The 17,549-nt window shown below is 37.8% G+C and overlaps 1 pseudogene; it reads right to left on the bottom strand.

Moving 5' to 3' along the window:
* Nucleotides 1-16,914, bottom strand: part of LOC148595598 (uncharacterized) — a 74,145-nt pseudogene extending 57,231 nt beyond the window's left edge.
* Nucleotides 16,915-17,549: the final 635 nt, after the last annotated feature.

The raw sequence follows: 17,549 nt of genomic DNA, 5'->3' as shown, positions 1-17,549 counted from the left end.
GATCATTTACCAAACTAACTGTATTTAAAAAAAATATTGATACAAAGCTCCAGTTTCTGCCAAATTTAACACCTCAAAGCAAAGTCTATTCTCTTAAAAATGAAACGTAAAGAAAGAAGGTGGCTGTTGAATGCCCACTACCAAAATACGAGCTACAATGAATCAAATAAATTGAAATCAAAGTTGCTAGTCCTATATTTCTGTCATACACCAACCGGAAGGTTTAATAAGCTGATAACTAAGACATTGTTGTAACTCTCAATCTTTTGCTTCCTCTGAAATAACATGCTGATGTTTCAAAAGTAAATGAAACACCTTCCCTGAAAAAAATTGAAAATACACAGATTTCTTCTGCAGTCTGAATGTCGCTTTCATTCATCAGGAGAGGAACAGAATATTAAATGTTTGATCCAAAATCAAATTTTTGGTCCAAGATAATTGATTCTGACTGTTTAAATGGAGACTGAAGACCTTGAGTCACATCTGTGTGCAAGAAACTCAAATCATTTCAGAAGAAGTGATCTGCTCCTCACTCTGAGGTAAATTTTAAGCAAGTCTGCTTAAGCTTAAATGTCTTGCCCTCCAGCTAGCCTTGGGCGAAAACATACCATGAAGATTTAAAAAGAAACAAAATAGTGAAACCTAGAGATTAGAGTGCATAAATGTATTTGTTTTATTTTTATTTGTCTACTTTGTGAGAATAACCCCACAGGGATGGCAACATTCCCTTTTGTGTGTGTGTGTGTATGTGCTAGAGAAACTAAGCAGAGTGAAATATTAGCATGATTGTTTGATGTATCCCACAGACTATAAGTTGTTTCTGCTCCTAATGTTTGTCATCTAGCAGCATCTCACAACATCAGTCAGCTGGGAATAGCAGATATGAACAAACAGGACAACAACTATGATACAGCACCCCAGCCCATCTACAGCTTCAGTCTACATCTGAAACTCCCTATATATGTGTATGTAACAGGAAGCTGACTGCATGAAATAGTCTGTACTGAGAGATGCTTTTGAGGAAATGTGAAGGTGCATCTCAACACTACTGGCTAGTGAAACTTCTGTGGCAAAGTCGTGAAGGACAAATGGTGCTAAAACCAAACATATTCATATACAAAAAAAAAAAAAAAAAAAAAAGCAATCCAAAATATGCAAAACAGAGGTGCTTCCAGAAGTGAGGTTTAGCTTGCACCACATCTTTTCCAGATTCTATCCAAATATCGACAATTCTGTATTTTTTATTTATGTATATATATGTGTCTGTGTGTGTGTGCATATATATATATATATATACACACATAATTTATTTATGTTTATATCTTACACTGATATGGTAGGTCTCAGAATCAGAGTGAGTAACCCTGACAAAATTGCTTTCCCACTTATTGTTAAAAAAATATTTATGAAAGAGAATGATATTACATCATACTGATCTTTCTTCTTTGAACTGTAGTGTAGAAAGGACAGCAGAATTTTTTCCTATGCTTTTTCTAATTGAGATTCTTGATGAAACTGCAAAAGCAAAATGCTATTTTTCATGCTTGTTATGTACAGTCCTTTCCTGAGGAGCCTGAGCAGTTTTCATACTAACCCTGTCATCTTTGTTCCCGTATGGGACTCAAGATTCCACGCCTTTACTAAATACTTGATAAAATCAAGGCCCTCAAAGCTGTAAAACTCAGGGAACAAACGAAAATAAAATGTCTGTAACTAAAGATACAGTGTTTAGGTGAATTCTGCTTGATAACTTGAGGCATCTGCGTTAACTTAGCTTTCGTAACCTAGAGTACTAGGACAGATTTCTTAGCTTATCATGTTTTGGCAATTTATGTAAGTGACTACATGTAGAGATACAGTTTGTACACAAAGGAATTTACTTCAGGAGTAGATTTGTTTTCTGCAACATTTTGTTCAAGCAGAGCTTTCTCCTTGTCTAACGTAAACTACAAGAATAATTAATCTATTTATTCTCTCCTCTTCTACCACAAGCCCCAAAAAGTGTCTGCTCTGTGAAGGGGAGTTCTGCAGGGACTCTTCTGGGGCTGACAAATGCCCCAAAAGTAGGATTATACATTCGGCAAACCAGAGTACATGGTCTATGGCAGTTTTATTCTATACTCATTTTACTTGCATAAATCCAAAGAAAACAGATAAAATGGAACTCAAATAGCATTATCTTATATGGGACTCTTTTTGTGGTTACTGTGTCACTTGAGACCATATGTGGATGTCCTCATTCTGAAAACATTCAGTCAGCACAGGTTGAGTCATTTTCTCATTGTAAGAAAATCAAAAATAAAAATATCAACTTCAGTAGAACCTATGTAAACTTTCTTTTCTTTTTCACTCTGGAGAGATGTTTATTTTAAATTTTGACCAAGGACTTTAAGGAACTAGTGCACATATTAAGGAATTTTCTTTAAATAAGCTGATTAAAAGCAAATTCTAATGTAGTTGGAAGATATACAGAGAGGCAGATAGATAGTGCATTCATGATAATTCATTTGAATGCTGATAGCAATGTTTATTCTGAGCTGCAGTGAGTCCTCGATTTTAACACCAAACACTTCATATGGGTCACGTGCAATACATTTTACACTTAATTTTCTTCCATTGAATTTCATTTGTAGGTTGATGTCTGTTCTCTTGTTTGGATTGCTGTGAAGAAGTCATAACTTTACTGAAGTCCAAAGTTACACTTCATAAAGAAAAGAAAATTAGACTTGTCCTTTGTTATAGCTGCAAAGCAGCAATACAAGGGAAAGAAACTTACACAAGGTTTTATTTTGCTTTTCCCTGTAGTAACCTATAGTTTTTTTATTTCAAAGCAATTTTTGTATGATGGAGTTCAACTCTAAGTTCAGCTTCAAGGTGTGTATTCTAGGGCAATTCCAATCCTGCCAGCAGTTCTGGAGAGAAGCCCATGTGGGTTTAAGCATTGCAAATGGTAAAAATGTAATTTGCCTTGAACACTGTATGAGATCAAGTATTACTTCTCTTCACAAAAATTTAATATTTATACCGTGATCTTTATTTATCTTTCCAGTTTTATTATACAGAACTACAGAAATATGAGTTCTTCACTAAGGCAAAATTGACCTTCTGCCACATGGATAAAAGCAAATTGTATTTGTAGATATGCAAATTTTCCCTTTCCCCTAAAAAGAATTTGAAGTTCCTCTATATTCAAATGCAACTATTCTATTATCTAATGTATCACTTGAAGAAGCAGACTTCCTTCTCAAGCACTCTCTTTTGTGCCCATGGTTCAAGGAGTCGCTGTATTCTGTTTTCTATTAAAAACTGCTTTCTGATACAACAGCTAAAAAGCCCAGACATGCTATTATGGCCTGTCTACAATAACTTGTCTTTTTTTTTTTTTTTTTTTTTTTTCTGTTTTGAGGTTTCTTTCACTACAGAAGTAGCTGACCTTGGCTTTAAAAAGAGAGTAAATGTTCAGCTCTAACATCTCAAATCCTGATATCTGACATGGTTTATTGTCTATCATTATAAAACATATTTTTGAAAATTCTGTTTACCACTTTCTTTGTTTTGCAATGACAATGTGCCAGATTTTTTTGTTCTTTGGTGTGTCTCAGTAACTGAAGACATGTATTTCAGTGTAAGAGTAATGTGCTATTAACCAAAGTGCATGAGGACTTCATACTTTTTCTGGCTGACTGGCAAACAGGAGGCAGAGGTTGGATTCAGTTGCGTAAACATAGATACCTAGTACCAACTTGTTTCCCTAGGATGTCTGTCTTCTGTATGACCCTAATAGATACAATATGAGATATAAGGGATATGACAACTAACTGAACTTCAGTTCAGCTAGAAGCCAGACAGGAAACCCTAAATTGTCTCAAGTGACATTAGATGTATATGTTTAGACAAATTAATGTCATACAGAAAGTAAAATGTCATTTCTCTTACATGCCTTCCTTTAGCATTTTAAAGCAAGGAGCTTTAAAAAAATTTAAAAAAAGAAAAGAAAAAATAATTTGTCCTACTCTTCATTAACCTCTGTGTGTTTTTCTGCCAAGCATCATGGAAAGCATGTCGATGTGTGTCAAACAGTAAAAAGATTATAGTAAAAAAAAAAATCTATTTTGTCTGCCAAGCTTTCCCTTATCCTAGAATTTTGCTTATATAATCCCTTACTAAGGTAAAGATCCTGCCACTACTCTTAGGGAAGACTGTAATAATCCCACTGAAGCTAATAAGAGTTGTACATAGCTTGAAACAAAATTTGGTTCTGCAGTGGAAAATTCCTTAGGACAGGACCCTACATGTTTTAGTGATTCAGAAAGGGCTGGTGCTTTGCATATGGTTTTCATAAATGATTTGTTTTAATTTTTACACTTGTTGGGAGCACTGAAAAGTATGTATGTAATTAAGAACAGTAATTCTGTTATAGCTCTGACTGGCAAGTGTATACACTATGAACCAGCAGCTTGTGGTCATTTCTGTCTTAGAGGAAGTAGGCTAAACTTTTAGATAACACAATAATAAACATGTTGGGGAATATGAGCAGACAGATAATAAGTTAATATAACCCTCACGCTTAAAAAGGAGTCAGCGGATAAACAACTATATCACTTTCTTGGTTAGCATAAACCTTTTTTTTTAGCAGTTAAAAAGAGATAGGAAAAATGACTGTTCATTCAAAACCATAAATATGTACAAATATGTACATTATTATTAATAAAAAAGACCTCAACCTGGTCTATGTTCTTACTTTGAATTCATATTCTGTAGCTTTATGAGTAAATTCTGAAATAAATTGTAACAGTCACAGTATGAAAACGTACGTATAAAAGTATTGTTAACAAAATACCATCCTTGCATTATAATTCCTATGAATCTGAAAACATACTGTATTTTCTGTGCAGCTACCCTTTTTTGCCCTCTGATACAACTTCTTCTAAATGACCAAAATGTTTTGCAAATCAATTTATATGTATTTAAATTTTTAATTTTAGTACTTTCTGTAAGATATCTTGTTTAATGTTCTGTTATGCTTGGTGGGTTCAGGACTGAAAGTGTGCATTTCTAAGAATGAGGTAGAAAAGATGCAAACTCTGCTATGATTGTCTTACATACAACAGTCACTATTTATCAGAAAATTCAGTCTCACCAGAGGAGCTGTTCTGCTGCTGTTGCTAACACTTCTTGTGCCATATTTGTCCCTTCTACCTAAGGAATTCAATTTGTTTAAAAAGGCTGTTCAAAAAGATCTATATTGTAATTTTACATTAGTTTGGAGAAGGATGTATATGAGTATGAGAAGCAGAAAACAAACACTTAGAATTGTTTTATCCACCCTATAGTTGACCTTGGAACCTGTTACAGTACTCTTTTATGCCAGTCTACTTTTAACAACTTCATTCATCTCCAAGTATCTGACTGGATGGCTAATCAGTCTGTGAGGCTAAAAATGGGAGGACTGCAGCACTTAAGTTGTTAATAATGAAACCAGACAAATAAGGTATAAGAAGAGATCAACAATAGATGAGTTTAGAAAAATGGAAATTCTTCCAAGAGTGTCATGAACATGGCCATTTTGTGACGCTGGTAAGACTGCATTAAGTTTGTTCAGCAATTATTATCCTAAATTTTTCAGAATTATATTTCTAATTCCCATTAACAAAAATGCAATTTGTTGAAGCTACAATGTGACTGCAAAACTGAACAATATGGACCTAAAAAGTCATAAATTTTCCATAAAGCACTGTTCACTTTGGCTTGGACCATAAAGTAGTTGAGAGTTGTTTCGCATCTGTGAAGTGACAGACTGACGAGACAAATGGAAATCATAAACTCCAGGTTTTACTACAATCCTTTCATATAAGCACAGCAATCACTGGCTACATTGACAGGTATAATCAAATCACAGGCAATTGAAGGAGGAAATAATTTCATCAAAACATCCTGGACAGTAAAAAATGCCAGTGAGAGTAGTGTCCTGGAGAATGAGGCTGATCAGCCATGAATTCATCTAGCTCTCTATTCTCTGCAGACAAAAATGTCTTTCAATAAGAGAGTCACTAGAGTTTGGTCAAAGACAGGCTGCCTACTGTGTTAATATGTAAATCAGATTTAAGAGTTATTCAGTAAAAAAATCACTTCCTATTATGATCTTTGGCAGAAGTCTAATAACGGTCAGAGCATTTGTTTGCAACCTGATTTTATTTTCTTTCTACACATATTGAAAGCCACCCATGTTTCACATAATAAAAGAAAATCACTGTGAATATCAGATTTGACAGAGGATTGCTTGATGTCCCCAAGAATGCCCAGTAGTACTGGACTTTCTAATTGCAAGGTAGGGAGAGAGAAGAGAGGTCTGACTTATACTGAGAAACATGCAGGCCCAGGGAATAGAGCAGCAATTGATAACCATGCACATAGTTACTACATCTTAACAACCTACTCCAGAGAACAGATTCTGGTTCTGGGGCCAATACAAGAAGGCCCGTTCAACTTGTTTTCTCCTGATGACTCTCTGTGCCTACAGCTGTAGGACTATCTGGCACACATTCAGCTTACCATCCATCTGCTTTTCACACAGCTGATTTGCAAGGTCAAGTAGCATCAAGTAGTAAAGAAAGTTAATGCTCCTATAACTGGTTTCTTTAGAGATGTATGGATGTCATAACTAATCACTTCAGAGAAGCTCACAATGACCATGTTTTCTACAGCTCAATTGTCTTCTAACATAGGAAGTCTGGTACCTTCTTCTCTAAAAGCCTGTGAATTCTGACTGTTCTTCTTCATAGATGGTACAGTATAACCACCCTGATCCTCACCAGGCAAGAGATTATGTACAACCAACGATCACAAACACTCTCAATTAGACCTTGAGCGCTTACAGCATCAAAACAAACTACTACTGGTTGGCTGGGAGACTTTCTCAGTTGGATGCTACTACTTTAAACAACCTGTGTAAAAAAATGACAATAATCCACTTGGTTTTCATCAGGCTACCTGCGAAGACCAAGAGTCACACAACTGACAAAAGAAATCGTTATTATATGTTGTTCCTTTCACATGTCAGTCTCCCTTCAGACCTAGGCCTGTGAAGATTCTTATGTTTCTGTGCTTTATTTTGTTCCCAGGCACAGACACCTTCCCCCACATCTATAGCATATGTGTTTAAAAAAAAAAAAAAAGTATAGGTCCATTGGTTCCTTATGAGGTAAAAGACTGCATAACACATGTTGATTTGGGGTATATCAAAGCAAAAAATCTAAACCAAGAAATAAAAACCACACAGGAAAATATTGTGAACAAGAAAGTGTGAACAAACCAACTGCAAATAAGCTAATATGGCTATTAAAAAACAAACAGGAAAAAATATGTGGCCATACTGACTTTCCCACCCTCAAAAAAGAAAAAAAAAAAGTTAGTTAATATACATAAAACTGAGAACAGCACGTGGTAAATCAGCCCAAAAACAGACACAAATGCAAGTGGGGAGGGATAAAAATAAGAAAAAAGCATGAGGGACCAACACCAGGTGGCCATGCTTATGTTGTTGTCATGTACCTCTGACATGACTAACAGTTGGCTTAGTTCCTTTAGTAGACCCTGGGGGGTTTCAGAGAAACATCTAATAGGATTTAGTCCTGACAAGGTTGTTCTTCCTCTTTCTCTTCTTGAATTTTCATACCAAATGCTTGTACTCACATCCCTTTGGTATCCTGATATTTCTCCAGGAAGCAAGGTTATGTATCTTTCTGTGTGGTATGTTTAAGAAAAAGAATCTGACACTTCAAAGACATTGTCATCCCGAAATAATTAATTATGTTTGTGCCTGGCCTCAGTCAACAGACAATGTTTACTCACATGCACCCTATTCAGAAGTGGGTGTGATGTATACATTTAATGTTCAGACTGACAGCATTGACGGAGAGAAGAAAACATTCCAGCAGAGGCATAGCAATGACTCAGCATGGAGATGGGAAGAGTTTTATCCCTCATTGGTGTGAAGTTATTTACTATTCAGTAAATAACAGATAACTCCAACACCTAATGAAGAAAATTTACATCTACAGGGAAGTAAGATGTCCCCTGAGTAAAGAAAATAGTGCAGGGCTGAATCCATGTGAAATGATAGAAGTCTTCAAAGAGAAAGTCAGTCATCAGAACCAGTCAGTGCACAGGCAAGGACAATCAGTGAACCGGAAGATCAATGATGTGCTCAGAGATGTTCTCCTGAGGGTGCTTTTTAATGGAGTATCTTTGAAGGATCTTCCCTTAAAGAGATATTTAATGGAGGAATCCAAACCTGCTTTGTCTAGTAATTGTGGCCACTCAAAAGCCAAAATCTAGACTGTCACCTAGTCTAAAGGGCATACCAGTGAACTGGACATTAATGACTTTTTTGATATAATTTCAGTGAAAGTAGTTTAAGCATGGATTTTTTTTCCCTCTCATGTCTTCATCTATGTCTTTCATAGACACTTGTAACTGCCTGTTTTGATTCTATGAGTAAAATACAGTCAGATCAGGGTTTTCTCCTGTGTGAATTGTTCTGGATGAAAATTATGGCTACAAGAATTCAGTTCTAATTACCCATCAGAAGTGTTCTTTTTAAATCACTTCCTCTGGAAGTTCCAAAACTCTGGAAGTTCACTTGGTCCTTTTCTACCCTTTTGAGCTGTTTCTTTCAACAATCAGACAAAATCAGCAATGGGGGCATAAAGCGGTAAAGGGGCTGAATTAGGTACCAAACAGATAAAGTAAACTTTCGGGGACCTATTCCAGAACTCTAATTTAGATTAAGCTAATTAACTCAAACTAAGTAACAACAAGAGAGAGATAATCCCTTTTGCTGCATGATACCAGACCAGAAAGTCTCAAAATAGTCCTAAACCAATATTTACATTTTCCATGTACTTTGATTGTAATCACATACTTTAATATTCCCATGTTTCAGAGTGCTGGCTGTAAAAGTACAGCTTGGCAAGTAATTTACAAATGACAGGGCAATATATTTTTTAAATTTCCACACAAATGTTAAAAATGCATAGATACACCAAAAATCTCTCTAAGTAGTGTTTTATCTGATTTTTATTTTACTTCACTGCTAATGATCTTATACATGTATCTTAATAGACAATTTCTCCTTCCTAAATAGCCTGATCCTTCCAACTGACATTCTACATTAGCCTGCAGAGGTCATTATATTGGATCAATCGTTATCTCAATTTGAGCGGTGATTATCAGCTGATAATTTAAAATTCTTCTTAAAGAGGATCATAGAGATTTGTTTTGCCTTAAGATGGAGATATTTTATTTTTATACCAAGTACTCTTTTCTGATTATTTAATCAAACACATTACTTTCTAAGCCCTGTCTTTACAAGTGTGATAATGATCCTTGAACAGACACACTTAATTGTGCGTGTGTGAAGGCTATGTAAGGAAAGACCAAGGATCTGTCAGTTTTGCATCTGAATTGCTTTCTCTAATTAGAGTACATATACAGGATATTCTCAAATACATATAAGAGGGCAAGATCTCCAACTCATTTGAGAGAAGGAGAGAAAAATGAAGATCATAATCAAGTATGTGAGTTTATACAAACCAAAGGGGTGGATGAGAAACCTTTTCCTTTGAGTGAACTTGTTGTCTACTTAAACAAAAAAATCTATATTTTTTAAATTTTACTTGGCAGTTTGATGTTTCAATTTTGAGACTTAAATGCTTCTAAAAATCTATATTGATTTGTAAAAAAAAAAATCTTTCCACTGACAACATAAAAAAACAGAATCCTTTTAATTTTGTTTACAGATCAAAAGCTAATATCTCCTTAAGACTAATTAAGATTACCATTAAAATATTTTGCAATGAATTATTTCAAATGATAAAGGTTGTTTCTAGTCATATATCACTAATACTTTTTCTGTGTATAGAATGGGATTTAGCACTCTGCCCTGTCATAAGCTCACACTGAAATTACATGCTTCAGTAGACCATCTCTGAGGGCATAACATGGGCCAAAGACAATTAGGATTATTTTTTACAACTAAATATGTAATTCACACAGACAACAGAACAGTGAACACAAACATAAAAGAAAAAGAGAAAGAATAACAGCGTAAGAACTATGAATTATGGTAATTTGCAAATTGCCCACATAAATGTATTGTTTTGATTAAATTGCTACCTAGAATTTACCAATTGCAATTAAATTGTGAAATGACAAGACTATTGAACATGGTTTTGCCTAAAACTTTGAATATGAAGAGGGAGTCTGCAGAAATAGTAAACTGCAAGGAAGGAATTGATATGTTGTCATCAGATGATGTAGATGATGGTAGCACATAAAATTTACAGCATTTCTATTTTGAAAAAAAAATAGTGGGTACTGTTCAAAATATGCATGTCCCTAATACACATAATGCAAGGACCAATTCTAAATGGATAAACTAACATAAGAGAAAAAAAAAAAGAAAGCCTGACTTTAGCATGTAAAGAGTGACAATGTGCGAACATGATCTGGTAAATATCTGTGCATATAAGACTGGTAGAGATTAGTAACTTCTATTAAACATAAAATATATTTGTTTTCAAATTTTAGACATTACAGTGTTAGTAACAGAGAGCAAAGTCTTGCTTCAATAATTTCCCAAAGCAGTTGCATTTACAATTGCTAATTATTAAATCAATTTTAAGGAGTTGAATGAATTTTTTTTTAAGATTATAGCATTAATATCATGCCTTTATTAGTGATACTTCACTTATGTCTCATTTTCTGAATGGGAAGAAACCTTGAATATATTTCCCCACTTTCTGAATTATTTAGATATTTTAGAATAATAACAGAAATCAACACCATGATTATATTAACGACAGGACCATGAGCTAAGATGAAACATAAAAAGCTTATCTTCAGCCTTTACTACTAATTATATATTTACTATTATCAGCACAATATTTATCTTCCGCTTGAAAAAAGTAGTTGCTTTCACAGACAGGGAGGAAGAAGATATTTTGTTATTTTTTCAGCCAGATTGCCCACTCAGAGGCAAATTTCCCACTGTTATCCCACCTTGGAATGCTTTCCTTCTTCACTCACTCCCTTATCTTGAATTCATGTTTCGTAGTGATGCATTTTAGCTTTTATAGCTGTGACTGAAAGGAAGTTGAAATTGAAAGAGATTGTTCGACTGGAAAAAGACTACTTCTGTTTATCAGATTTATGGCTCACTTGCCTTACTTCTGATCTATTATTTTTGCAGTCTATAGATTCACTGAAAAACAAAAAACAGGCCCACTGTGGCCACTTCCCATCCCCCCAACACCTCAAAACCTTCTTCCTCTTGCTTTCAGCGCTGCCTTTGTGCCTCAAGCATAAATACTTGTAAACTCATCCCTAGCACAAATCAAATAACAGAGCAAAGCCCCCATGACAGTTGTTCAATGCATTAGGACCTACATGCCACCCCTCCAGCATAATTTTTGACCACCACGTTGCTCCTTCAGAATCATTTTTCAATGATTGCCATTAGAAGCAATGGTTACAATATATCTAATCTAAAAACTGAGCTGAGTAGGCTATTTCAAGGTCTTTTCTGCCTGGAGCACCATTATCCAATGGTAAACACAGTCTCCAAAGCAGAATAATTAGTGCATCATAATCTGGCAGGGGATTACTGCTGTGACCTGGAGGCATAAAGCAATTCACTGAGATACAAAGAAATATTTTAATTCCCTTTCAGATTATATGAAAGAACTGAAAATGCCTGCTGAAATGCAGCAATACATCTAAATGACACTTGCATAAATCCTGTTTAGAGATGCCTGAATGGTGCAAAAGTAGCCTGAAAATGTCCTCAGATGTCTCCTTGAGCAATGAATCTTCTAATAACACAGGTATTTTAGAGGACAAAGTTACAAGTTTGCACAGATAAGTTTCCCAACAGTTTTAAGCTTTCATAGGAGCACTTCAGGGTGGGGACCAGGGGTTCCCATGGACATGCTGGAGCTGGGCCATGTTGTAGCTGGAGGTGGCTCTAGCACTAGCACGGGGCAGCAACTGATGGACCTAGGTTGGACTGAGATGGAATGTGAGCTGGGGTGGGGAAGCCCAGGGGGACAGGGACACTGAGAGCAGATTTGGTATTTCAGTAACCCCTACTCTGAGAAATATCAAAAGATATTATTCTATTGTATTACATTATATTATATTATATATTTTTTTTGTCTAAAAGGTCATTTTTATGGTCTGTTGCCATGAAAACTACAAGAAATAATAATACCTTTTTACTGCTGTATGTGCTACAGAGGCAGAGTGGCTAAATTAAAATAAATCAGGTGCTACTCTTTTTTTATTATTAAGTATCCTGAAAATCCTGTTTGTTCTTTGACTGAGAGGAACTTCTGTCACCCACAGTCATTAGGCAGTGAAACAATGTACAGAGGAAATAAATCTTTAACAGGTCCTGCACCTTATGTACAAAATATACTGTTAAATGGGTGCTGTACATAAATGATGTTTCTCAGCTTCTTTTAATCTCTTTATCAGCCTTCTTTTCAGAATTTACCGACTCCAAGAAAGCATCAGTATAACAAGAGGTAGTGTAACATTTTGTGAAACAATCAGAAGCGTCTGCTGCTTCTTGAATGCTATTGTTTCCTGAAGTAAAACATAGAATCATCAATAAATAAATAAATAAAAATTTTCCATATAGCATCCATAGCAGACAGAGCTAGAAAAGAAATCACAGTGGATGACCTCAGGTGCCCCGAGAGATCATTCTATAATGGTCATTGGTTGGTTGGTTGGTCATTGGTCATTATTATAAAATATTCAAAATTAAGATCAAAAAGGTGATAGACCACTTTTTTAACTTTTCCTGCAAAGACCAAATTATGCTTGTTCAGAATTTTTTCATGGAGGAGTAAGGATGGAAAGTATATCTTTAAACTTGAGAAATGATAGTACCCATAGATAATTGAATATTTCTTTCATAGAGTCAATTTATTTCAAGAGACTGTTCAGTGTCTGCTGGGACACTCTGCACTGCTGGGACCCCTACACTCTAGGGACAAATTAGGCATTTTGTGCAGCGTTCTCTATTGGCCAAATACCAAATCAGAATTTAAACAAAGTATCACATTAGCACCAGCACAACATAAATATTACAGTCTTCCAATTGTTTTTTTTTTTCAGACACAATCCTTAATGCACTTAAACAGAGGCTATATCTGCCTTCTGACACACAAAGAAGGGTTGACTCTGTGCGTGATACACATTTAAGTTTAAAGAGTTCTGCTAAGCATTTTGTTCTGTAGTCTGCAAGAAAAAAATATAAAATTTGATATGACTTCTCCGATAACCACATGCTGTTGTGATAATTGTGACAAAGTAAATCTTGATGAGATGTACATTTGCAGAAAAATACCAAAATGAATAAAAGAGGATATCAGTTCTTGTATATAGTAAATGGATAGTAACGTGCCTAATCTGTGATCCCATTACTGGATCCAATGTTTAAAAATCCAATGTTTAAAAAAAATGTCCTGGCAAAGTTATTTGTAGTTTGCTAAAGAAAGTACAGCCATGCTGGAACATGTAATAGTGCCTATTAGAGACTAGCAAACAATTCACAAGTATATTATTTGTCAAATAACCTGTTCAACATACTTCTCAAATAGAATTTTCTTGGTGTATTATTTTTGCATACCATGCTCAGCTCTGCTCATGATTGTTCTGCTATCAAAAAACAATAAACAAAATATAAACAAACAATAAACAAAATAAACAAGCAATACAAAAAAGCAAAAAAACACAGGGGGCTCAGCAGTCAGATACAGGCATGGTGGTTGAAGAGCATTGTAGGGTTTAAGGGTGAGAGACAGCCTGTCTGTTTGACACCGTGCTCATGCATTCAAGATTGCTTTAATGATGTCTGCATCCCACTGATGGCAGGATAGACTGCCAGTTCGAATATACATAAAGTGCACAGCAAAACCAGAGCAAGCAGAACTGCACAACATGGCTGTGCCCAAGATAATACCCATTGCCTCTGATAAGGTTAACTGGCTGAAGCACAGTGCCATACTAGTAGAGGATATCTGGCTTTGGCTTTCCGATATTCATTCAATAACTGATATTTTAAATATCTCACAATATCCTATTGCATGTTTTAGAAATATTCTTACACACTTGTAGCCCACTTATCTCACCCTTCAACAATCATAGAATTCTTACGGTTGGAAGGGACCTTTAGAGATCATCTAGTCCAACTCCCCTGCACACACAGGGTCACCTAGAGCATGTGGCACAGGATTGTGTCCAAGCAGGCCTTGAAGATCTCCAGAGAAGGAGATTCCACAACATCTCTTGGCAACCTGTTCCAGTGCTCCGTCACCATCACTGTCAAGAAATTTTTCCTTAAGTTCCTGTGGAACTTTTGGTGCTTCAGTTTGTGGCCATTACCTCCAGTTCTGTCGGTGACCATCACTGAAAAGAGGCTGGCTCCATCCTCCTCACTCCCTGCCTTGAGGTATTTGTATACACTGATTAGATCCCCTCTCAGTCTTCTATTCTTCAGACTGAAGAGGCCCAGCTCTCTCAGCCTCTACTCATAGGGCAGACGTTCCAGGCCCCTGATCATCCTTGTAGCCCTGCGCTGGACTCTCTCCAGCAGCTCCACATCCCTCTTGTACTGTGGGGCCCAGAACTGGACACAATACTCCAGATGCGGCCTCACCAGGCCTCTACTCACTGTGTGAGTAGACAGGGGGCAAGATCACCTCCCTCAACCTGCTGGAGATGCTCTTCTTAATGCACCCCAGGATCTCATTGGCCTTCTTGGCCATGAGGGCACACTGCTGCCTCATGGTCAACTTCTCGTCCGCCATGACGCCCAGGCCCTTCTCTGCAGAGCTGCTCTCCAGAAGGTCGGTCCCCAGCCTGTACTGGTGTCTGTGGTTATTCCTCCCCCGGTGCAGGACCTTGCACTTGCCCTTATTGAATTGCATGAGGTTTTTCAGTGCCCAGTTGTCCAGTCTGTCCATGTCCTCCTGGATGGCAGCGCAGCCCTCTGGGGTATTGGCTACTCCTCCCAGTTTCGCATCAACAGCAAACTTGCTGAGGGAGCGCTCTGTGCCTTCATCCAAGTCATTGATGAATAAATTGAACAGGACTGGACCGAGGACTGACCCGTGAGAGACATCACTAACCACAGGTCTCCAACTAGATTCTGCACCACTGATCACCATCCTCTTAGCTCTGCCCTCCAGCCAGTTCCTAATCCACCTCATGGTCCACTCATCTAACCCATACTGCTGGAGTTTGCCCAGGAGGATGCTGTGAGGGACAGTGTCAAATGCCTTACTGAAATCCAGATAGATGACATCCACCACTCTCTCCTCATCTATCCAGCTTGTCATTCCATCATAGAAGTCTATCAGGTTAGTCAAACATGATTTCCCCTTGGTGAATCCATGTTGATGACTGCTGAGCACCTTCTTATCCTCTGCATCTTTAGAGACAACAGCCAGGATGAGTTGTTCCATGACATTTCAAGGAATGGAGGTGAGGCTCACTGGCCTGTAGTTTCCTGGGTCCTCCTTCTTGCCATTTTTGAAGACTGGTGTGACATTGGCTTTCTTCCAGTCCTCTGGTCCCCTCCAGGACCTTTCAAAGACGATGGGGAGAGGCTTAGCAATAACATCCGCCAGCTCCTGCAGCACTCTGGGGTGCATCCCATCAGGGCCCACGGATTTGTGGATGTCAAGTTTCACCAAATGCTCTCTGACCCAATCTTCCTCTACCCAGGGCAAGTCTTCCTCTCTCTAGGCACCTTCTCTTGTTTCTAGGGCCTGGGATTCCATGGTAAACACTGAAGCAAAGGCGGCATTCAGTAACTCTGCTTTTTCTGCGTCTTTCGTAACCAGGGCGCCCACCCTGTTCACCAGCAGACCCTTGTTTTCCCTGATCTTTCTTTTGGCATTGGTATATTTGAAAAAACTCTTCTTGCTTTTTTTTTTTAGCATCCCTTTCCAGATTTAATTCCAACTGTGCCTTAGCTTTCCTTGTTGCATCTCTCTAGTCCCTGACAGTATTCCTATGCTCCTCCCAAGGAGCCTGTCCTTTTTTCCACTTTCTGTATAACGCCTTTTTCTGTTTGAGTTTTGCCAGCAGTTCCTTGCTCATCCACGCAGGCCTCCTGCTTCCTCTACCCAATTTCTTACTCAAAGGGATGCACTGCTCCTGACCACAGAGGAAGTGCTGCTTGAATACTAACCAGTTCTCTTGGGCACCCCTTCCTTCTAGAGGCCTAGCCCATGGGATTCTTCCGAGGAGGTCTCTGAAGAGACCAAAGTTGGCCCTCCTGAAGTCCATGGTTGCAAGGCTACTTACAGCCCTGCCTCCTCCTCGTTGGATCCTAAACTCAACCAGCTCATGGTCACTGCAACCGAGGCTACCCTCCACCTTCACATCTCCAACAAGTCCCTCTCTATTTGTTAATAGGAGGTCCAGTAGCCCACCTCTCCTTTTTGGCTCCTCCACAATCTGTGTTAAAAAGTTATCATCAACACACTGCAGAAACCTCCAGGACTGTTTGTGCCTGGGTGTGTTGTCTTTCCAGTTGATGTCAGGGTGGTTGAAGTCTCCCATGAAAAACAGGGCCTGTGACTGTGAGGCTACTTCCAGCTGTCTGTAGAAGGCCTCATCAACTTCCTCATCCTGATCAGGTGGCCTGTAGCAAATGCCTCCCACAGTGCCTCCCACATGAATCTGCCCTCTAGTCCTTACCCACAAGGACTCAACTTGCTCATCATCCACCCCCAGGTTGAGCTCTATGCATTCCAGTTCCTCTCTCACATAAAGAGCAACTCGACCATCTCGCCTTCCCAGCCTGTCCTTCCTAAAAAGCACATAGCTTGTCATGACAGCACTCCAGTCATGTGAGTTATTCCACCATGTCTCTGCAATTCCAATGAGATCATGATGCCGGGACCACACACAGATCTCCAGTTCCTCCTGTTTATTCCCCATGCTGCGTGCATTGGTGTACAGAATTACACAGAATGCTTAAGGTTGGAAGGGACCTCTAGAGGTCATCTAGTCCAACCCCCCTGCACACACAGGGTCACCTAGAGCACGTGGCACAGGACTGTGTCCAAATGGGTTTTGAAGATCTCCAGAGAAGGAGACTCCACAACCTCTCTTGGCAACCTGTTCCAGTGTTCTGTCACCCTCACTGTTAAGAATTTTTTCCTTAAGTTCTTGTGGAACTTTTGATGCTTTAGTTTCTGGCTGTTTCCTCTAGTTCTATCAGTGGCCACCACTGAAAAGAGGCCAGCACCATCCTCTTCACTGCCTCCCTTGAGGTACTTATATACACTTATATTATTTATATTATTATTTATATTATATTATTATTTATATTACAATTAATTGCAATTAATTGGTGTACAGAATTACAATTACACTTCTACAATCACTACAATCACTTACAAAGAAGCAAGGAGAGTCTGGAAAATTGATTACATTTTACATCCTATCTCTCTTGTGATAAAGAA

This window comes from Tinamus guttatus, unplaced genomic scaffold (genome assembly GCF_059628265.1).
Source record: "Tinamus guttatus ecotype Peru unplaced genomic scaffold, ASM5962826v1 Tinamus_guttatus_pri_ptg000083l, whole genome shotgun sequence".
Lineage (NCBI taxonomy): Eukaryota > Metazoa > Chordata > Aves > Tinamiformes > Tinamidae > Tinamus > Tinamus guttatus.
The sequence above is the reverse complement of the archived record's forward strand: the minus strand, read 5'-3'. Positions and strand labels throughout refer to the sequence as shown.